Source organism: Pogona vitticeps, chromosome 3, assembly GCF_051106095.1.
Source record: "Pogona vitticeps strain Pit_001003342236 chromosome 3, PviZW2.1, whole genome shotgun sequence".
NCBI classification, from domain to species: Eukaryota; Metazoa; Chordata; class Lepidosauria; order Squamata; family Agamidae; genus Pogona; species Pogona vitticeps.
Window position 1 is genome coordinate 132321890 of NC_135785.1, and position 23284 is coordinate 132345173.

Sequence of the window (23284 nt, forward strand, 5' to 3'; positions counted from 1 at the left end):
TATGTTTCAAGTTCAGGTTTGGCAAATATAGCACTTCCACATGGTCTAGTGTGGGAACGCTCCCCTCCAGGTCACTAGCTGATGTCTGTTCTTCAGTGCAGAGTACACTCTCCTGGCATAGTGAGAGCGGCTCCTGACGGGGAGGGGTGACTCACCCATTCTGCCTATTTTCCCTTAGAGTTAGAGCGTAACTTCAAAGGATTTCTCCGGCCTATCCTGAGTGGCCATGAGGTAACTAGTGTCCCATCTGAATTCTGTCAACAATCTGTAAGCTTGTTAAGGTTCATTAAAGGGACTTCTCAGGGCCTTGCCTAAGGAATTCTGCTGGCGGACATCTACATGTCCACTGACTTCTTGCTTCTCTCTAAAGTTAATCGCTTTCTCTTTGTTCTGTGATCACCTAAACCTTTAGTCTTTGTTTCCTGATCACTATAGTCTAGGATGTCTCTCAGGAGTGAGACGTTTCCACAGATGCAGAAGCCACTTTGTTTTATATGCCGTCACTCCAGTTCTTTCAACCAAGAGTTCATGTGCTTGCATTTGATGGCTCACTGAGCTTTCTAATGGAATGTGCACATCTCCGACATTCTGCAGGGAGAAAAGAAGACAAAATTGCAATGGTCAGAACACTGATTTTTTTTGCAGGAATAAGTACTTTTGTACTGAAATACTTCTGCTGCAAGTTCACAAAAGCATTAAAGGCAACACACCTGCATTGTTAGAGTTTGCATTTGGAAACACAGCTCTAAGCAGAAAAACACACTGGAGGCACTAGAACCCTGACATTTCCATCCATGAAAAATCAGTCAAGAATATTAGAATATTAGAATGAGATATGTAGAATAGAAATTTAAAATCTGGCACAGAAGATCTTTCTTCTTTACATAAGAAAAGAACTGTCAGAAGAGAATACTGTAAATGTGGGAAAATGCACCTTTATTTTGGCCATTTGACAATCCTGAATCAACTGTACGCTTTGATCTTAACTCCCGAACTCTCTCATTCACTCTTTTTGACTGCTGCTTTTATTTTTTTTATTCTGAAGTAACCTAAGTGATGCCGTGTACACTCTTCTAATCTTTGATCCTTACATGGATGAACACTAGTTTTCACCTATCCATAACCATGTTCTCAACCACTGCGTTACAGTTCTCAACATTAGGTGGAGAACTTTCAAAAAGAATTTACAATGTCATAACATTGTCCAATCCTACGTTTCTTTATCTCTGTAAAGGCGGCTCAGATGCACCCTTTCTCTGAACCTGAAAAGTCGCTTGCACTCTTAGAGAGGCATTTGGCAGGCACATCTGGTTTGCTATGAACGGAAAAGGCCTTGCGACACACGTCCCTTAATAGCTCCTGGACAGACTGTGAAGACAGTCCAATTCCAACCAGCTTTTAATGACGTACTGTGCAAGAACAGGTTTACCTTTGCCACTGTTTTAATGATACTTTGCCCACTACTGATTTTGTTTTAATTTTTTTAAAAAAATGCTGTACATCTGTTTATTTTACGTGCCTTAAATAAGTTTCTTTAAAATGAACAAGAAAAGAAATACTTCCTTCTAAGGTTTACCTGACTTATTCAACAGTTTTCAGTCAAGAGTTTTCATTTCAACCAGACAATCATAGCATTTGGCATCCTGTTTCTGCCATGTTTCTTCCTTGCTACCCATTATGCTCATTCAACCATCGGCGCACAGACGTACTTCAAAAGTCTGAAAACACAATGCACACCAAATGAACCAAAATGACAATGCAGCAGCTGACAAGACATAACATGCAAAACAATAAGTACACCGTTAACATAACAACATATATCTTCATGTATTGCTTCATATGGACAATATGAAATGGGGGGAAAATGTACCTCTTAACACCTAAAACTGAAAAGGAAAGCAGTCAAAAACTGTGCAATCTTTTCCTTATCATACCTTAGATGAAGGGGTTTTATCCCCACCCAGACACTTAAGATCAAAAAGCCCTGCAGAAATGATCAGTTTAGAAGAGACTCTACAAGGGTGACTCCCGCCCCCAATGCCCCCCCCAAGCAAGCTGGGACCTTTGAAGGGAAAAAGAGAGACAGAAAGAGGTGGCAGGCAACAAGGCAGCCCCTGGGCTGGCATTTTCTTCCACCCCCCTCCCCACTCCTGGTCTTTGGCAAACTGCGGAGTGCTCCGACACTGGGGTAATGAAACAAGAACCTACGCTGACCGGGGCCAGGAGCCCAGCCCTCGGTCCAAAGGGTCACCACCCTCTCCCGCCAGGCGCAGCGACCTACCTGCCTTGCCGCGCCCATCCAGCTGCCGATGCCCCTTCCGCCAGAGCACGCCAGGCCGGGGAATGCCAGAGGGTTGCTCGGCAACAGGCTTGAGCCCTGCCTCAGGGCAGAGCAGCACCAGCCTTCGCGGGAATCCTCCCAGGGCGATTTGGGCAGTGAGAGAGCGGAGGACGAGGCTTTCGCTTCACTGGGCGGGGCTTGCAGGCCCTTCACAAAAGAGGCTGTGGGGCAGACAAGGGCCCTGGCCTCCGCCTTGGGGGGACACATCCAGTTGGCATAGGCAGCAGCTCTGGTAAAGCACCCTGTCCACGCCTCACTCTACCTTGGAAGAGGAAAGGCAGACAGAGAGAGAGAGACACCATCAACCTTGAGAACCAGAGAAGGCATGGCTAGAGAAAGAGAGAGAGAGACAGAGAACTGCTCTGCTGCCACCTACAGCTCAGACTAAGCCTTGCATGCAGAGAGAGTCAAAGGCCCTTTTATTGCACCGGCTAGGGATGCCCCCAATGGATGGGAGGCAAACGCAAGGCCATCAAAAGGGCCCACCAGAAATAAAGGAAGCTGAACAAGTCTTCTGCCTAATCAATACTCAAAGACTAAGAGCAAAGTCAACACCGTTCGGGGGAAATGCATTCCCCAGAGTAACCCAGCTTAATTGTTTTTTTTCCTAGACTCTTCCAGGTTCACTATTAGTGAAGTCTCTTACAGAGAGGATGCACTGACCACTTTAGTCATACTTTGAGCCAGGGTGATGCAAAAGCACATCCAGGCTCAAAATCAACCTTAAGGACAAAACCTATTCTGAGATTTAGGCAGCTAAGAGCTGTTCCCACCAAAAACAATAACAGCTTCTTACCTCCCAGCTCTCCCCACAGAGTAACAAGGTTCCAGTGCTCAAGCAGAGTTCCTCATAACAGCAAGCTGGACAACATGTTCCAGCCAGAATAAAGCTGCTGCCCAGAACTGCTGAGCGCAGCCATTCCCTCTGGCTGGCCTTATATCCCATCTCCCTCCATCAGAGCCTGCAGCCTTTCCAACCAATCAGGTGCAGTCCTTTCTGAAGCCAACTAATTGGTAACTCCTGGAAGAGCAGCTCCTGGAGGTCACCAGGTGTGCCTAATTAGCACACCAAGGGAAGCCAAAAAATTCCTCCCCAGTTTCAAGGCTTATAGAAAGCATTCTTCACAGCCAGGATGGCTCCTTCATTGCCTGAGCCTTCTTTCTCTCTTCTCCACTCTTTTTGTAGCTGTGAAATGAATAAGACATCCAAAATATATAAACAGGTAGCTGTTAGCTATAAGGGAGCTGAACACGTAGGTACACTTGAATTCATACAAAATGCATTTGTGACTGTTTGTGATTTTTGAGCTCAAAATAAAATGTGTTTTTGCTCCAAGAAACTCTCTGGTCTTTCCTCTGCCCTGTTTTCTGAGAGGTGGTTAGAGTGGCAGCTTTCCTGGTACCAAAACTAGGCATCTCTGAGTCAGGGAGAGGGACTGAGTTTTAAACTCTTTTGAACTCCCCCACTGCTGGCACCAGGGAGGCAAGGGTCTCTCTGAGGACAGGCAGAGGACGGTGTGGTGATGCCCTTGACACCCCCTCTGGCCGAACGCAGTCTTTTTGACTGATGGGTTTCAAGACGCTTCTCCAGCAGAATCCTGGTTCTGTCCCCTTTGGGGAGACTCTTCCTGAAGCGAAGAGCGTTTGGTCCCCATCGGAGGAGGGGTTTGGGGAGCCCAGCCTCCAGTAATGCCCAGGGAACTTTCACCTATGTGAATGGCACTATGCCTGGATCGGATCATGATGCCCAGGTGCTGGAGGCATCTGGTCTGCTTCCTTTGGTAGAGAGCTGGCCTGCCGCCTGAGGATGGTGGCTGGGTAAGTTTAATGTGTGGCAAATGGGAGGGAACATGGAGGACTCTATACAGATGCTGACGACTATGTTTCCCCCACTCCAGCTGAGTGGGGCTATCCTCTCTGGCCATTCCTGCAGACACCGTATCCTAAGGACCTCCCTGGATGCACCAGCCCCTATAATGAAGCACATGGGCAAACCAGTATGGTGACAGAGTGAGCGATCCTTTGGGATGGGGAAAACGTGTTTCTGTTGTTTGCGGCACGTACAGTGTCGCCTGCTGTGTAAATCAGAAAAGGTGTCAAAAACCTTGCTAGTGTGTGCTGTGCTACATAACTTCCCCCCTAGATCCCCCCAGATGTGGGGGCTGTTATAGCCATGATGCCCCATGTGTGCTTTGAATTTGATGGGAGAAACATCCCAGGGCCGGGATCCACAGGGGGTACAGTTGCAGGACGACATTACCCATGCCTACTTTGGGCCACGAGGCAAGCAAGCTGCTGCAGGATGTGATCCGTCTTGCCCTCTCCCCACTTTTTTGGAACTGCAGAGCTGTCTTTCACATTCCAAAGCATTTCCCAAGGATTCTCCTGCTGAAACCCCCCCTTGCTCCTAGCTACCTCCCTAGATGCCATGCCACCCTCCTTCCGTGGGATGGCCTCGTCTTATTCCCTTTTCCCTCCTTTCTAACTCGTCATCAGTGGCAACTATAGCAAGCAGAGCTGTGCAGAGTCGTACTTTGGGCAACCATTCCTAGGCTGGGCATGTTAGGGATCACAGGGGCTCTCGTTCCTCTGACACAACTCTACACAGCTCAGGGTCTGACCTTTCACTGTCCATCTTCCTGTCTTCTTTTCTGGTTGGGTAATTTTTAGGGACTTAACTTGGGCTCTTTTCCCCATGATTGGGCAGCCGGTTTGGCTCCCACCCACTCCCTCCGCCTCCTGGCTCATGATTGGGGGGCTGCGTGGATCCATCCAACCCTAATCCTGTCCACCCTCAGCCTCCTGGTTAATTTCTGGGAGGGTTGTTTGGGTCCCTTAGAGTAGCATTCTGCACACCCTCAGCCACCTGGGTCCTTATTGGACAGCCGGCACAGGCCTCACCCACTCTCAACCTTGTTCCTAGAGCTCATGATGGGTGGATGGGGCCCTCTGCATTTGTTTTCACTCCCCACCCCATGTTAAAGGCAAGCCATGGGTTTCCTCCATCCTTCCCCTGACATTATGATGGAAAATGGAGTTTATGTTCCTTCCATTTTCCTGCCACATCATCCCCTAGGAGAAAGGCCTTGAGCCTACTTGTGTAATCATGTAATTACAAGAATAAACAAATGACACGTTGTAGATGGCATTTTATTGAGCAGGTTCAAAGAAATGGTGCTTACAACATAGTGTGCCTTGGCACTGGCATTTTGCCTCAGAAGCACCCTTGTATCTTTGACAAAGAGAAAACAGACAGAGAGACAGACAGACAGCAGAGAGACTTGTGCAGAGCGCCTTCGTGTAGATGTGCTGCACCTGACCCATACCTGTCTGACCATACCATTGCCAGGGTCCAGGTGCAAGGCTCAGGCAGTGCTTAGTGAAATGGCTGTGGTCACACACAGCTGAGTGGTTTGGGAGCTGCACCTGTAGCACAGCTACCTGAATAAAAAAGAGAGATGGGGGGACAACAGTCAAAGCCCTAGCCCCGTATGGAAAGGAGAGGGCAGCAGGCCATTGCTTCTTTTGAAGTCGTAGAGCACTGGACATGGCGGTGCTGTTGGGAGGTAGCTAAAGAGGGCACCAAGGGGGCATGGACTGACCTGGCTCATGGGCTTTGGCGTCTCCCTGAAGTCTATTGTTCGCATGCAGAGTTTCAGCTTTCTCACAACAACTTCACTTCAGCCCTAGAAGACACAGGCAGAAGTCAAGTCTTAATTTTTGCTAGTAAGACGTACTCTCATGAGGAAAGCAAGACTGACATTTCATGGCTTTCCTCCCTTCACTTAACTGGGTTTTCTTTTCTAGAAGCTGGAAGCCCCAAGATTCGGGGTGTTTGTGTCTTGCAGCTGTATTCCTGGATGGCTCTACTTGTTAGGCTACGAGGCAGACAGATTAGTGGCTCTACCTGTTAGGACAGTGGTCCCCAACCTTGGGCCTCGAGATATTTTTGGACTACAACTTCCAGAAGCCTTCATCATCAGCTCTGCTGGTCAGGATTTCTGGGAGTGGAAGTCTCTACCTGTTAGGATACGAGGCAGGATACGAGACAGACAGAAGTTAGAGAAGAGATATTACACGCTTTGGAGTGGGTCTTTTGTGTCTTTTGTGTTGCAAAGTGCCATTTCCCATAGTGAGCTGCCACCACCACCACGACTGAAGTGTCTCCTCGTGAGTCCAAAGTGAGTATGCTGCAAAGCCAGAGAGAAAGAGTCCCTTGGCCCAGTACGTTGTCATCTGAGTGAGGGGTATATATACCGGTGGTGGTGTACTGTATCTTAATGTCAGCCGAGTCTGTCTCCCTGAGAGGTGGGAGGACTGGGGCCTTAATTATGTTGGGAGCTCCCATTGGGTTCCATGTGCTGGAAATTACTTTGGAGTATTTTTTTTCCTGGCCTGACATGTGCCAGCATAAGGGTGAGGAGTTTGAGCTTGGTGTAACTCAGCTCCTCCCCTCCCCCTCCCTTTCTCCTCCGCTTCCCCTCCCCCTTTTGGCCCTTCTCCCCACTGATCAGATGGCGGATCAGCCAGCCGGCACAGAGGGTTAGGCCAGCCTCAGGGGGCTAGGCCGGCAGAAGGATAGTTGTCCTGGCAAAAGGGACTTAGGCCCAATCCAAACCTTCTACCGCAAGCCTATCTGGGATTTTGGATTCTGCCCTAAATTGGTGCATTAATCTTATTTTGATATTGTAATTGTCTGCTGATAGCTTAATAAAGATTTTGTCTGCCTTATACTGACTGGGAAAATAATCCATTGAAAATTAAGGCCACATGTGACTAATGCTTCCCTCGCCTCCCATGAAACACTGGAACTCAATCTATCGTGGGACAAAAGAAGGAAGGATAGATCCAGCCTCGTAGTTTATCCCTCATGGCTAGGGTTGCCAGATACATGCGTATGAAAAGGAGGCCATAGAAAGCCAAAAAGGAGGACAAAGGAGGACATATGGGGGGGGGGGGCTCTGTGCACAGGGTGGGATGGGGGGCATGTCACTTTTGGAATTAGGTATTGGGGAGAATAGCTCTTTGATCATGGGGCAATACCATAACCATTTAACCTACTTGAAAGGCCAAGACTGGGAAAGTTACATTTTTTGGACTACAAAACTCAGAATCCACTGGCCACTGTGTTTTCGTGTTTTAAAAAATGTTTTAAAAAATAAAAACAAACAAATCTACATATACACTTACTGGGCTCCCAGGGCCAATGGAGGCAATCTGTTCCTTCCTTTAATGGAGACCCATCCCCCTTGTTTTACTTATTGATTTTTTAATTTTAATAAAAGCATAATAAAGTGAAATAAAAAGTTTTAAAAGTTGTGTGACAGATTTGAAACACTTTTGTGAAGTGGAGAAGACAAGTGTGCTGTCCTCAGAGTCACAAGCCACCGTGACAGAGAGTGGATGTGCGGAGGGCATATTAATAGACATAGAACCAGAGGAAGTGATACCTAGTCGACCCGGGGAAGTGTGCTTGGTGGAGGAAGGAGGGGAGGAGTTGGATTTGATCCTATGGGAGGATATAAAAGGGGGTGAGGAAGCGCGCGTGTTCAGTTGGACGGAAGATGGTGCTATTAGTGGAACTGTAAGTCGAGGGGTGCAAACGGATCCCATGCTCGATACAGGGACGGCCGGAATATCCTAAACCTTCCCTAATCTGCAGTTGGGAGGGGGATTACTGCCAGATCCTACCTTTCCCAACGCCAAAGGAAGAAGATTAAATCCTCTAGAATGGACGGTGGTCGTGTACCCCCTGCAACCATCCTGGGGGGAGGAGAGTGATCAGACCTGGTCCCTCTTTCCTACAGAAGCCTCCAGAGGGGGATTGGGCCCGCCACCCGTGCTGTGGCACAGTATGCACGGTGCGGAGTGCTGGTGTGTGTGTGTGTGTGTGTTTCAGCTCCCACAATCATGGGAGATAACTTTTCCCCCCAAGATGGCGATGGTGGCGGGCGGGTAGCGATTTCACTGCCGTCGCCCTGCTTGCTCTCTTACTTTTCTTCTGCCTATTTTTGTCTCTTCTGTTATATTTTTTCTTGCCCCCCGAACTGCCTTTCTCCCCTACCTGTCCCAAAGCGCTGGGGGTGAGCTCAGAAAAAGCTCTGAATCCTGTGCTGCTGGCTGTGGGGTTTGAGGTGGAGCGGAGCGGACAGAGTCTAATAGAGCTGGAGCTCGGGACGCAGGGGTCGGCTGCAGACTGCTCGGCGGAGCTCCGGAGGCTCCTTGCTTGATCTGGGAGGCATCTTAACGGAGGACGCAGCTGCTGGGGTCTGGAGACCAGAGAGATCCTTCTGATGGAGTGGGTGGATGGAGTGCTAGATCGGAACTAGCCAAGAGGGCGCAGGGTCTTTTACGAGAGTTAGAGGGTGCCTGTGAGGTCGCTGGAGTGTCGAAACGCTGGCGCCATGTTGGAAACCCTTTCTCCAGGTTCTCCTTTCTTCGCTTGCTCTCATTTGTACAGCAAAGATATTTCCCTAGCCGGCTGTCAAGGTTGGAAAATGGCAGGGACTGCGCTCTGCCCAGCTTGGACTTTGGTGCTTCTGATCCAGCCTATGAATTTCATTGCGAACTCTGAGCCCACTGCTGAGAACTGTGAGTCCTGCCCCTCTAGCGAGAACCACATATCAGCACCGCCATTAACACCATTAAGCTCAATAACAACAAAAAGGACAAGGACACGTGGCGGAAAAAGACAGTATTGGGTTATATGTGGGGGATAATTGTTGTGGGTTTTGTATACAATATCATTTTTTTTCTTTTTAAAATAATCTCTTCAATTTGATTTCGTTATTATACTGTATTTGGTCTATGTATGTATGCTTACTTTATGTATGCTATCTATATTTTTTACTACATTGTATATGGTTTTATATATATATATATATATATATATATATATATATATATATATATATATATATATATATATATATATATATATATATATATATATATATATATATATATATATATATATATATATATATATATATATATATATATATATATATATATATATTCTTTTTTTCTTTTGTTATTTAAATCACCTATATTAAGTTAATTTTTCTCTGCTCTTCCTTCTTTTTTCTCTTTTCTCTTTCTCTTTCTCTTTCCCCCTCCCTCCTTTGATATGGAATGGAAGGCCTGCCCTCCCAGCAAGGGCCCCCAAAACATTTCTGTGATCACAGGTAGAGGGAGATATGGCGTTGGCACAGTCCCTACTCATGTCAGAAGAACAATGAACAGATGCTTGAAGGCTGTTCATTGTTCTGAGACTGTGACCAACCCTCAGTATCGAAGTAGCCAGACCAGCCTGTCCTCCACTCTAAACCTGATACTGTTGAATGCCAGGTCTGTATCTAATAAGACCCAGGTGATTTACAACCTTATCCTGGAGGAAGATGCAGACCTGGCATGCAGAACCGAAACATGGATTGGCGGAGAGGGGGGTCCTCCCCTAGCACTTATTTGTCTGCCCGGTTATGCTGTCCAACACCAGGGTAGACTGAAGGGGCAGGGGGCGTAGCCATTATATACAAAAACAGATTAGAGGTGGCTAGGGGCTCTGCAGTGGTAAAGCCGGGTCTAGAGGCTCTCCACGTGTCGATTGGGGTCAGGGATGGTATTGGGATCTTGCTGGGTTACCATGCTCCCTGTGACCCAGCCATTTCCCTACTGGAGCTGGTGGACTTTGTCTCCGTGGCACTGTTGAGATCCCCAAAGGTATTGGTTTTGGGTGATTTCAATGTGCATGCAGGGGCAAAGACTTCCAGGCCAGCTCTTGAGTTCCTGGAAACCATGGCTTCCTTGAACATGTCTCAACATGTCAACGGCCCCACCGACGTGGATGGTCACACGCGTGACCTGATTTTTTCCGCCAGTTGGAGTGAGTGTGGTCTGATGGTGACCGACCTTGAGTCGGTACCCTAGTCGTGGTCAGATCACCACCTAATAAAATGCACCCTCCTAATGGCTCTCCCCCCTCACAGGGAGCAGGGACCTATTTCTATGGTCCGCCCTCGAAGGCTACTGGACCCTGTTGGATTCCAGGATGCCATGACAGGTGATACGGCTGTCCTGGCTGGTGCTTCTGTTGAGGCACTGGTTGACGGCTGGTTCACTGCTGCCACCAGGGCTGTAGACATGATCATGCCTAAACGCCCTCTCCTACGCAGAGCTTGGGCTGCTCCCTGGTTTAACCAGGAACTATGAGCGATTAAGCAGATTAGGAGAAGGCTAAAGCGCAAGTGGAGGAAGAACCCAAAGGATTATAACTGGATAGCTGTTAAGGTCATAACTAACCTTTACCTGGCCAAGGTAAAGGCTGCTGCTCGCACATACTGATGCCAGATACTGTGGACAAAGCGCTTGACCACTGTCGTGCCACCACCTCCTCCCTTGACCCTTGCCCGGCCTGGCTGCTTTGATCAGATAACAACAGAATGAGCCACTGCAATAATTAATGGATCTTTCCTTGAGGGCAGGGTTCCTCCTGCCCTCAAGGAGACACTCATTAGGCCCATAAGAAAGAAACCTAATTGGTGGTGGATGAAATGGGCAATTATAGGCTTGTTGCCAATGTTTCTTTCATGAGCAAAGTGGTGGAGAGGGTGGTGGCTGACCAGCTTCAGGCCCTTCTGGATGAAACAGATGCCCTGGATTCATTTGAGTCGGGCTTCAGGCCGCGCCATGTTACAGAAACGGCATTGGTCGCCCTCCATGATGACCTGTTGAGGGAGGCTGACAGGGGTAAAATATCTCTGTTGGTCCTCCTCAACATCTTGGCAGCCTTTGATACCGTTGACCACAGTATCCTCCTGGGGAGGCTCTTTGAGTTGGGAATTGGTGGCCTGCCGCTTGCCTGGCTCTGTTCCTTCTTGGGGGACCGTCCCCAGAGAATACAGCTTGGGGAGAGTGTCTTGGCCCCGTGAAGTCTCAACTGGGTTCCACAAGGGTCAATTATCTCCCCAATGCTGTTTAACATCTATATGAGGCAGCTGGGTGGGGTCATCAGAGGTTGTGGGTCATCGTGTCATCAGTACACTGATGACACTCAGCTCTACATCTCCTTTCCACCTACTGCAGGAGATGCCGTCCTGTCCCTTCAGAGTTGCCTGGGGGCTGTACTGCAATGGATGCAGGAAAATGGGCTGAGGCTGAAGCCGGACAATATGGAGGTTCAGAGGGTGGGTGCCCCCACTGTTGGTGGCTTGGGTGACTCTCTCATTTGGGGGGTCACCCTTGCCGCAAAGAGTGGGGTCTGCAGCCTGGGGATCCATCTGGACCTGGCTCTCACCATGGAAACTCAGGTGGCGTCGGTGGTCCATTCCGCCTTTTTCCATCTTTGGCGGATAGCCTGGCTGCAACCCTATCTCGATACGGGGGCGCTCACTACCTTGGTTCATGCGCTCATAATCTCCAGATTAGACCACTTCAATGCGCTCTACCTGGGCCTACCTTTGAGGTTGACGCGGAAACTCCAAGTGGTGCAGAATGCGGCGGCCAGACTCCTTATTGGAGCGAGAAAATTCCACCATATTTCTCCTATTCTGGCCGCGATGCACTGGGTACCCATTCGTTTCCATCCTGACTTCAAAGTTATGATGCTTAAGTACAAAGCCCTAAACGGTTTAGGACCTCGATACTTGGTGGAATGCCTACTCCCACCAAGTTCTACCCATGTCACTCGGGTGAGTCAGGAGGTGAGGCTGAGGAGCCTGATGCCAAGGGAGGCCCGGAAGGAAAAAACAAGAAACCAGGCCTTCTCGGCGGTGGCTCCTCACCTCTGGAACAACCTACCTCCGGATATTTGTGCGGCCCCCTCGCTGGGTATCTTTAAAAATCAACTAAAACATGGATGTTTCAGCAGGCCTTTCCTCCAGTTAATCCCTGATGTTGTTCTTTTCATTTCCTCCCTTTTCTTATCATCTGCCTTCCATCTTGTTGAATTTATGTATTATGTAATAATTCTTTTGTATTTATCTGATTATTTTATGTTGTAAGCCGCCTAGAGTGGTCGTAATTGACCAGATAGGTGAGGTATTAAATAAATTAATAAGTAAGTAAGTAAGTAAATAAATAAGTAAATAAGTAAATAAATAAATAAATAAATAACTCCGCATATGCTCCTGGATCTGGAAACACACTCTGCACATGCCCCAGAGTCAGGGGGGTCAGGAAATAAGGGGAGATAAAAGTGCCTCCTGTTCCCTGGCTTGAGGAGGAAGGAGGGACCAGCCCAACCTCTATTTCCCTGGCTTTGAACCACCACCACCCCAAATCCCAAAACAGCCTCCCCTCCAGCAGGCAAACAAGTGCACTCACTTCACTCCGGTTCAGGTTTGCATCCATCCATCCATCCATCCAGCCATCCATCCATCCATCCATCCATCCAGCCATCCATCCATCCATCCATCCATCCATCCATCCATCCATCCATCCATCCATCCATCCATCCATCCATCCATCCATCCATCTCTCTCGCACCTTCCTGCCTTATTCAGCTCCAGGCAGAAGCAGCCATCCACAAACTGGGGATTGATTGCCCAGGGCTGCAGCCCTAAACAATCAAGCCACCTTATCTCCGATCTCTCTGAAAGAACTGGAGGATTTACACGGGCCGCAACCAAGGAAGTAACAGGGAGAGGTTCGGCTGCAGGGAGTGGGGAAGGGGTGGGGTGGGGGTGGAGATACAAAAGCCGGACAATTTGAAGATTTTTATTTTTGCCTGCCGGACGGAGGGCACGTCCTCCTTTTGCTGAATGTCTGGCAACCCTACTCACGGTGACATTTCAGGGAAGGCTGGTGTCTTCAAGGTCAGTGGTTTGGCCAATCTGCTCTGGGTTTTAGTTTAGACCTTGAAAGCCCTGTGTGAGATGCTAAGCTCCTTTTGACAAGAAGGTTCCCTACTTCGTATGGCTCTTGTAAAGTTCAGAATAAAACCCAGAGCCGGTTCACCGACATATTGACCTCTCGAACCCATCAACCTCCACTACGCCATTCAGTTGAGGCAAGAGCCTATATCCTTCTATTGGCTGAGTCTCTCTCTGCATTTTCTCATCATCAAACTGCAGTGCCGTGTTGCTCACTAGAATCTCGAAAGGAGACCACTGGTTCTTTCCAGGCCTCTCTCGGCGTTCGGCCCCTCAGCCGTCTTTCCTGGCTATGGCGAGTGACTCGAGTAGATCTAGGTGGGAGAAGGCATTCCGCTAGGTATCGAGGTCCTAAACCATTTAGGGCTTTATATGTCATTCATTAATACTTTGAAATCAATGAGGAAATTAATTAAATATATATGATATATAATCATTTAAGAAATAATTAATTAATTAATTTTGTGATTAATTATGTAGTTGCTGGCCTATCATTCAGCGGGCTCTCCTCAGGGCTCTAAAAACTACAGAGGAAGACAATACGCACAGTTCTTTGGAGGAAATGCCACCACTTGATTGTTTACAGCAGCAGTTCCTGGCCAGCAGTGGGGGGATTGGATCCGGTGCATCGAGAAGCCCGATGGCCACCTGGCGCCCACGACCGTTCACTTCAGGAGCTGCTGAAGTATCCACCAGAAATGGCCATCTTCTTGAAACCACACGGGTGTGTGCCACTCTGTGATTCTCACATACCTGGGGCAGGTGTTGGGCTTGCTGGAGCAGATCCTCCAAGCTGGACCAGATCCTGCCCCTGCCACAATTCTCCCCCCCCCCGCGTACAGGGAGGTGTGTTCCCTGTTCTGGGTGAGCAGACTCCTATCTTCACCCTTAAGCCATCCAGATCCGACCCCAATGTCCCAAATCTCCGCAAGAGCTCAGCCCTGTTCAGCTCCCGCCAGAGAACTGCAGCTGCAATCCATTTGCAACGGCTACATTGATATCACCCAACCATATTTCCTGCCCCAAGTCTGATAAGTGGATCCCCATCAGCCTGGTAGAGGTGTGACTCCTGAAAAGAAATGCCTGGGTGTTTTATCCAGTGACAAACCCAGCATGCTGTCAGTCCAACAACATACCAATGCAAAGTTTTGGCTTGCAATATCTACTTATCCTTGGATCTCATGCCCCTTGCCACTCCTTCATATCAAGGAGGTCTGACCACATGATATGGGCAGTTGGGCAGCGATCATGAATAACTTCCAGATCCACTTTAATGAAAATATCAGGTCCATCCTCTTAGTTGCCAGCATGTCCCCTTCTCATCCTGTGGGTTTCAATGAGAGGGAAAGTCTCAGTGTCAATCATGGGGCTGTGGGGCCAGGATGAGTGCATGTGTGTAACCAAGAAGGCTTTGGATTTGATGGATCACAACAGCCTTCCTCTGACTTTGAATGCCCCTGCATTAGTCCATACTCATGGATCTGAATTAGGGTAGCCGCCTCTTTCCTTCCTGGCAGGATCCTCAGTTTTAATAGTCACATGGCGAGCAGCAAGAACCTGGCCTTCTTTCCCCCTCGTGTTAAACCTGGCTGCTCCAGGTTGTTAGGAAACATGTTCCATTCCTGTTTGACTAGAACTTGCCCAAATCCACAGATTTGTACATAAACACACTGGAAACAGCATGAGATTGAAGCACTTCAAACACAAGAGAAGGAACAAGTGTCAGACTTGCCCATCTTTTGCACGACTGGAACACCCCCGGTGCCAGAGCTCTCCAGTGGCAGCCAGTCAAGAGAGAAATTCTCTAGGGAACTTTCCTCGTTACCCACAGGATCCCCTCAGAAGACCATAGGAGTACATTCTATCTTCTCTCATTTTTACCACACGTTGTTCATTTTAAGCTGCAACACTCACACGAGTAGAAAGAGAACTAGGGATATTTTTATGTTTGTTTGTGCTGAAAGGTATCCCTGTTACACTGCACATTTGGTGTAGGGTAGACTGGACTGCAAAGGGTCTGATAAAGTCGAGGGGAGGAACGACATGACATTTAACACACTCCTCCCTACCGAACAGCAAACGCCCCTTGATCGATTCTTTCAGCAAAATGTGGTCACATAGCCGCTCTCCGCTTCCCAACCATGGACAAGGGCTGGAGACCAGCCTTGGTGCCGGAGTGACTTGCTGCCCCTTTTCGCTGCTCCTGCCGCCTCCTCTTCACCGCTAATCAGGGAGGCCCAGAGTCACTCACAGCTTCCCAGCCAAGGGTCCTCACCTGTCAGCTGTTCGTGTCCCTTCCTCGGCTGATTGTTGCAGCCGCTGGGAGTTCAGCAAAAGGTGGAAGAAATAAACGTTGGAGCCACAGCAGTGGCAACACCAGCCCTCGAGGTGCAGCACTGTCGCGGTGCGGTGGGGTGCTGGTGCACAGCATTTGCCTCACCCTGAAAAGTTGCTGATGAGCCTTCACTGGCCTTCAAGAACTGTCACACAATTACTTTTGAATCCCAATGAATTGTGCCAAACAGAAGACGTACCCCAACAACATTTCAAAAAAGGTGTAGGACAGCTCTTAAAAGGGAACAAACAAAACCCACCCACCCCCATAAAATCACCAGTCTGATACCTATTTTCATGGTAAAAATCTATCCAAAAGCAAAAGACAGAGATGAACATACACTAAAATTTTTCGCACCACATATAGTTCCAAACGAGCTTCATTTTAATTCCTGGGTGCTGTATCGGTTCACTCTGTAATACCAGGTTATACTGTGCATCCAGGCAGACTGGACACGGGGGGGGAGAGGGTTTGCAATAGTCTACAGAGACTCTATACATGCCAGTAGGACCGTCTCCCTTTCGAGCCCGGGTCTAGAGTGCTTGCACATGACTGTGGGGCACAGGGATAGATCTGGAATGGTGCTGGTGTACCGTTATCCCCATGACCCAGCAGTATCCCTGCCAGAGGTGGCCAAATTCATTTCAGTTGCAATGTTGAGGTCACCCGGATTATTTATAGCTGGGGAATTTCAACATCCATGCTGAACTAGAACTATCTGGCCCATTCCTGGAGTTCATAGATGCCATGACGGCCATGAAGCGATCCTGACATGTCATCTGCCCTGCACGTTCAGCTGGTTACACTCTGGTGTTCTTGACGGCAAAGGTGGAGATTGACCTGAGGGTAGGCACTGTGAACTCCCGCCCTCTGTCACGGACAGATCACTTCCTACTCAGATTCAACCTGTCAATCACAACCCCCCTCCCGGGGGGAGAACAGACCTGTGAAAATGGTCCTCCCTCACAGGCTTTTTGACCTGGAACTGTTCCAAGAGCCTCTGGGGGATGGGTTTCTGGCCAACTGGATAGACAACCCTGTTGAAGCTCAGGTCGATAGATGGTACCTGGAGATGACCCAGGTGGCTGACATGATCGCCCCCAAACGCCCTCTCCGCTCTAGAGCTCACACTGCTCCTTGGTATGAAGTTATCAAGGAGATGGGTAGAGAGAGAGCAGGTGGAGAAGAGATCAGTCCACATAAAATAGGGCTGCAGTCAAAACTACAGCCAATAAATATGCTAATACCCTTAAAGAGGCAAGAAAGACTTTTAACATCCAGAGGATTGGTGAGGCTGTGAACCAACAAGCAGAATTATTCTGGGTTGCCCATGACCTTACCAGTTCTGGCCATTCAGGGCCTCATTTTGAGTTCACCAGTGATCAGTGTGCAGCCTTTTTTAGAACAAAAATTGAGGCCATTCGTGCTGATCTTGACTCTACCAGCAGTTTAGCTGATCCGGGGAGTGACCATTGCTGCTCCATCTCCCATTGCCCAGTTAGTTCAATTTGACCCTGCAGTAAAGGAGGAAGCCTCCAGGGTGATGGCTAGCTGTAGACCCACCACCTAATCGTTGGATCATTGCCCGGTGTGGCTGATCAGAGCCACAAAGGAGGCTATGACTGATTGGTCGTGAACATTATTAATTCACCACTGAGGGAGGGAATGCTCGCTTAAAAGAAACCATCTCCCTCTCGCTTAAAAGAAACCATCATCCAACCCATCATCAAACATCCCCAGTTAGTGTCGGGCAATCTTAACAATTTCCATCCGATACCATTCTTGGTCAAGGTGATAGAGAGGGTGGTGGCCAATCAACTGCAGTCATACCTGGAGGAGCAGGACTGCCTTGACCCATTCCAGTCTGGATTCAGGCCACAATGGGCTACTGAGACGACATGGGTCACTCTGCAGGATGACCTTTTAAAGGAAGAGGCAGAGTGACGGGGCAGAGGCACCCTGTTGGTACTCCTAGATCTCTCAGTGGCTTTTGATAACATTAAGCACGGTATCCTCCTGGACAGGTTCTCCAAGGTTGGGATTGGGGGCTTAGCATTGAGCTGGCTCTGATCATTCCTCGAGGACCACGTCCAGAGAGTTCAGCAAGGGGAGGAGCTGTCATCACTTTCGCCCTTTCGGTGTGGGGTTCTTCAGGGATCAGCACTATCCCTGATGCTTTTTAACATCTATGTTAAGCCGTAGTGGGAGGTCATCAGGTGTTTTGGAGTAAGGCGTCATCAGTATGCTGATAGCACGCAACTCTATAGCTCTGTTAACACCTCTGCAGTGAATGCATTGGTTTCCCATTACGTTCTGGATTAGGTTCAAGGTTCTGACACTCACATACAAAGCCCTCCATGGTTTGGGGCCATGTTACTTGTCAGAGTGTCTCTTATTAATGTCATCTGCCTGGCCCACAAGGTCATCCCAGTTGAATGAATGAATGAATGATTTAATGAATGAATTAATGATAGCCTACATGAATAGAAGTTGGCAAACATGTTGTTATTATTGTTACTCTTATTATTGTGCCTCAAAAAATCCCCCAGCCAGCACGGACCATGACTATGTTCCGATCCTATTTGGGATAGCTCAGTACAATTTCCCCTACGTGCCAACTTAAAAGCAGACCTAAAGGGCAAATCAGAGACGCCTTTATAGATGACAAAGCTTTTCTAGGTTCATCATAGCTGACATTACCCCAGTAAAAGTTTAGTTCCACAATGAAATCAGACAATCATGAACAAGCATTTCAAAATTTTATCTGATTACCTTAAGTGTAGGTATTTTCTTTGTTGCAATAATTCCAGGCAACTTTAAAAGTTTTTAATTTTTTCAAGTTTTTTTCCACATTGCTTCTATATTTTGTACGGTGCTTTAAAATAATCCTTACACCTCTGAGCAAAGTTGTAGGTACAATTGCTATGAATGAGCCATGTCCAAAGTAGTCTATCCTAGAGAGGATGTTGACACCTATCTCATGTCTTTTTATCAGGGATATGGTTGCTCGGCTATGAACGGCTTCAGCCATCTCCTTGAAAGTCACTCTTCAAGTTCTGCAAAGGATTGGCTGGATCCCAGAGGGACCAGGGCATCAATGCAGATAAGTGCTTTTCCTAACAGGCTAAGTTGTGGCTGGGCACATGCATGTTATTTCCCCCATTGTCATCTACTGGGGGGTTCCATCCTTCCTTTGGGCCTCTGATCTCCTGAATGTAACTCATGAGCTGTTCTCCCAAGCTAGGAGTCCTCCTGAAGCTCTCCGTGTTCATGATCTCTATGACTTGGGGCAGAACTAGAAACTGTATGGAGAGAAACATTCTTAAGGGCTGGTTGTGTGAGAGTGTCACTCCTGAAGCTTCTCTCCCCTCTCAAAGTCTGCAAATGATCTTGCTTTGTTTTGTGGTCAGTCTTCCAGACTTAAGCATGGGATGCCCTTGTAACTTCCTTAACTCCTATGGCTGCCCGATTATTTAGGGAACCACTCTATAGCTGTGTGGTGCTACTTTGGTTCCTGAATTTTCCCGTCCTTGTGGTTCTGAGATTTTATTTTCTTATATTGAAGAGAGGTGCTGCTGTATGCTGTATGCAGTGAATTACTACTGGATGTTTGTTGCTTGTCTGGTCCCTCCCTTCAATTGCCAGTATTGAGCCAACAGAGCAGGGGTCCCCAACTCCCCCAGTCCATGGCCTGGTAACCGGGCTGTGGCCTTGTCAGGATCGGGCTGTGGAAAGAGATCTCCTGCCCCCCCTGCATGAACTCCCCCTCACATGCACGCACACTCACTGCACACATGGCCCACCCACCCCCACAGGTGCCCCGTCCCCCCAAAGAGTCCACGGTTTGGAAAAGGTTAGGGATCACTGCAATAGAGGACATAGGTTGTCAGTTCATATACTGTAGAGAAATCTGAAATGTAGCTCAGTCATAATTGCCCCATCCAGCTGTTCAGAAAAGGGTTAAACTGAATGTCTGAGGAAGGTGAGACTTCTAGCCCTTGTTGGTCTCCTTGCATCTGGAGTGACCGTCTAAAGAGGAAAGCTTTGGTCAACATGGGTAAATTGTCTTCCATGGCATGAAGAGAGGCGGCAGTGAGGACCTCTTCGCATATTCAGATGAATCCTTCCCTTGAAAATAGGAAATGCTGATATCTGATGGGTAAATATAAGTATATATATAAGTATATAAGTATAAGTATATATAAGTATATATTTTCTGTTTTCTGCTGTTTAACTGTGCCTTATTTCTGGAGAACTCAACTCAGAACTTCTGACCTTTCAGCCAGATATTTAACTCTCTGAGCCATCTATCCTCCCCAAGTAATATTCACCTGGAAACATGCTGTGTATTCTGGTGGTATATTACAACTTTCTGCTGCAGAAGCTGGGACAGTAGATAGACTTGCAACCTAATGCACCGAGCCTCATGGCACAGTGGTTAAACTGCCGTACTGCAGCCAAAACTGTGCTCATGACCCAGGGTTCAATCTCAGGTAGCCGGCTCAAGGTTGACTCAGCCTTCTATCCTTCTGAGGTCGGTACCCAGCTCGCTGGGGGGCGGGGCAATGTGTAGCCTGCATAATTAACTTGTAAAGCGCCCAGAGCGTGCTTGAAGCACTATGGGGTGGTATATAAGCATCACGCTTTGCTTTTTGCTTATGCAAAATTACATCTAAGTGAGAACCACTATCCACGCTGGAGTGGAAATGGTGGCCCTTTCTTGGCAGAGCACAGCCATGGCACACATGGCACCAGGGCTCGCATCGAGGAGGGAATGATTGGAGGGTAGGGTAGGGTTTTGAACCGCACTTGAGGTGGGCAGGAAAAGGCCATGGGCATTAGATGAGATGTGTCGAGGAGGGACTGACAAGAGAGCGGGGCGGGTGGGAGGGACCATGCTTGGGTTGGTCAAGAAAAGACAGGGTGGGGATAGAGGGGGCTTGAGGGAAGGAGAGAGAAGAGGGTTGGGGGTGAAGGGGGATTCGTGGTAGGCAGGGCACGCAGCTGGGAGCAGAGGGGGCATTGCGGGAGGGTTTGTGAAAGGGAAGGGGTGGTCCTGGGAGTGAAGAGGGATGGACAAGAGGGGTTTATTTGCATAATGGATGTGAATGAGAAGAAAGGAGTTATTTTCTTGAGTATATAAGGGGAAAATGAAACCCAGTCTATCAGAGGTGTTTTTCTCTCTCTACACCAAGAGAGACTCTTAATAATATCAGGAGATCAGTGTCCAGTTGTCTCGTGTGCTCCCAGAGGCATTTGGTGGGGCCACTGTGAGATACAGGAAGCTGGACTAGATGGGCCCTTGGCCTGATCCAGCAGGACTCTTCTTATGTTCTTATAAGCTGCCGAAAAAGGCAGAAGCAGACACATTTGTATTTCTCTCAGAATGGACAATATTATTTACAGCAAATTTGCCGTATGCTTTCTGGGAATGCTTTTGTAAGCATAACTAAATTGTTTATTTATGTCTGAAGCATGATACCAGTTCAAGTCTAAATTTAGCCTCCAGCTACTGCAGTAAATAAAATAAACAAGCCCTGGCACTCATTATGGAAACATGCAGTATATTCTGGTGGTTTGTTACAACTTTCTGCTGCAGAAGCTGGGACAGTAGATAGACTTGCAACCTAATGCACCGAGCCTCATGGCACAGTGGTTAAACTGCCGTACTGCAGCTAAAACTGTTTTCACGACCCAGGGTTCAATCCCAGGTAGCCGGCTCAAGGTTGACTCAGCCTTCTATCCTTCCGAGGTCGGTACCCAGCTCGCTGGGGGGCGGGGCAATGTGTAGTCTGCATAATTAACTTGTAAAGCACCCAGAGTGTGCTTGAAGCGCTATGGGGTGGTATATAAGCATCACACTTTGCTTTTTGCTAATGCAAAATTACATCTAAGTGAGAACCACTATCCACCTTGGAGTGGAAATGGTGGCCCTTTCTTGGCAGAGCACAGCCATGGTACCCTAGCCATAACACAGGTTCCCACAAAGTGAAGGAGTGCCTTCTGTTCACCGTTTTGCCCAGGAACAGGCCCAGATATACCCTGACAATGTCAAAAAGAGCGGCATGCAGTGGTTTATTGAGATTCATGGCTAAGTCCACATGGACATCACCCACTCTGCTGGCTTTATAAATGTAATCAGCATCAAGAAAACCAGTGAGCAGCTGCACCTTGGGTATGACACAAAAGGATGCTTGGCTGTTCACCGAATCTCACCAAAAAAGGCAAAGTACAAGATCTTCATGGGCACCAAGAGGGTCGCACACTTTCTTACTAACAATGGTGAGGCCATTTGCTATCTTGATGGTGTCATTAAGGTGAGGAACACTATTCGGATTAGCCCAGAGACAGGCAAGATTGCAGACCTAATCATGTATAACACAGGCAACTTGGGTGTGGCAACTTGGGTCATACTGATGTGACCATCAACTGCATCCCTGCTGCTTCCATATTGATGCCAATGGTAGCAGCTTTGCCAGTAGGCTGTCCAACATCTTTGTTACTGGTGTGAGTGAGAAGTCTTGAATCTCCCTTCCCCATGGAAAGGGCGTCCATGTCCCCACTGCAGAAGAGAGAGAGAGAGAGAGAGAGAGAGAGAGAGAGAGAGAGAAGAGAAGAAGAAGAAGAAGCTGGGCGCCTAATGGAACAGGGAAGGAGTCCTCTAGAATGCTTGTGCATTTGGTCAGAACCCTGTTTGTCTTCAGGTAAGGAAAAGGTGAGATTCCCAGTGTGGTGTAGCAGAATGAGTGATTGTTTAGCACTCTGGAGACCTGAGTTCCAATCCCTGCGCAGCCATGGAAATTCCCTGGGTGTGTATGTGTAACTAGTAAAACCAGTCCTTAAATCTCTCACTTAGCTTGAAAGCCTTTTAGGGGTTGCTTTAATTCAGTTCTGACTTAACGACTCATAACACACAAAGACCCACTAAATGCAGGAAGGCTTACTTCTGAGTAAATATGGATCCAAGTGTGTTATATTTTTATTTATTTCATCAGATTTATACCCTGCCCATCTAGACAGATAGTCTACTCTGGGCAGCATAACAAAGTTTTAAAAACAGTGTGAGCTGGCAATGTCACGTTTATAATCTCATTTCTTCAAATAAATTGAGGAAATCACTATTCTCTTTGCATCTTCCTGGCGTGCGTACCTCCGATACAAGGATAGAAATACTGACTTATTTTAGACAGTTGTTCTAAGAACTTTGGCTGCTAACTATATTCTTTCTCTCTTCCATGGCGTATTGTCCTGTCCATGCATAATAGCTAATGCCTAAATTTCTTTCTTTGGAAAGAACTTGCTTAGGGTGGCATTCATCCCTTGTAAAACACCAGTGGACTGATCTCCTTTCTTATCCAAAGAGTGTGGGAATACTTCGCTTATCCAACTGTTAGGCTGCCGGTGCCAGGAGAAGTTTGTCATTTTAAAAGGAAAAAAATCATGGAGCAGCATTTCTACACAGGCGCAGTTCAACATAAATATAAGAAGTAAAGAAAGAAGTAAAGGAAGAAGTAAAGAAAGAAGTAAAGGAAGGAAGGAAGGCATGTGAAGAGGAAATTTCACCCTATCTAAAACTCTCTCATACACATTCACTCCCCTTTATACCACAGCTCCACCCCTTATGTCCCACCCTCCGTCACACCATTGGTAGATGACTCACAGCTTTAGCAGTGACGGACAGGTGAGGTCATAGCTGTATGTAACACTCTGTGCTGAAAGAAAACCTGCTGGGACAAC

General features: G+C 47.8%; 1 long non-coding RNA gene and 1 pseudogene across 2 annotated transcripts; one reads left to right on the forward strand and one right to left on the reverse strand.

Annotated features, from left to right (window-relative positions):
* On the reverse strand, positions 1 to 2743 carry LOC140705472 (uncharacterized). Its single transcript, XR_013543758.1, has 3 exons — positions 2282 to 2743; positions 1577 to 1718; positions 1 to 588 (listed from the first exon to the last, which is right to left on the reverse strand). It is a non-coding gene; the product is annotated as an uncharacterized LOC140705472 (long non-coding RNA).
* A 13756-nt stretch (positions 2744 to 16499) lies between these two features.
* LOC140702333 (small ribosomal subunit protein eS4, X isoform-like) lies at positions 16500 to 23031 on the forward strand (annotated as a pseudogene). Its single transcript, XR_013543468.1, has 2 exons — positions 16500 to 16710; positions 21447 to 23031. The product of XR_013543468.1 is annotated as a small ribosomal subunit protein eS4, X isoform-like (transcript).
* Positions 23032 to 23284: the final 253 nt, after the last annotated feature.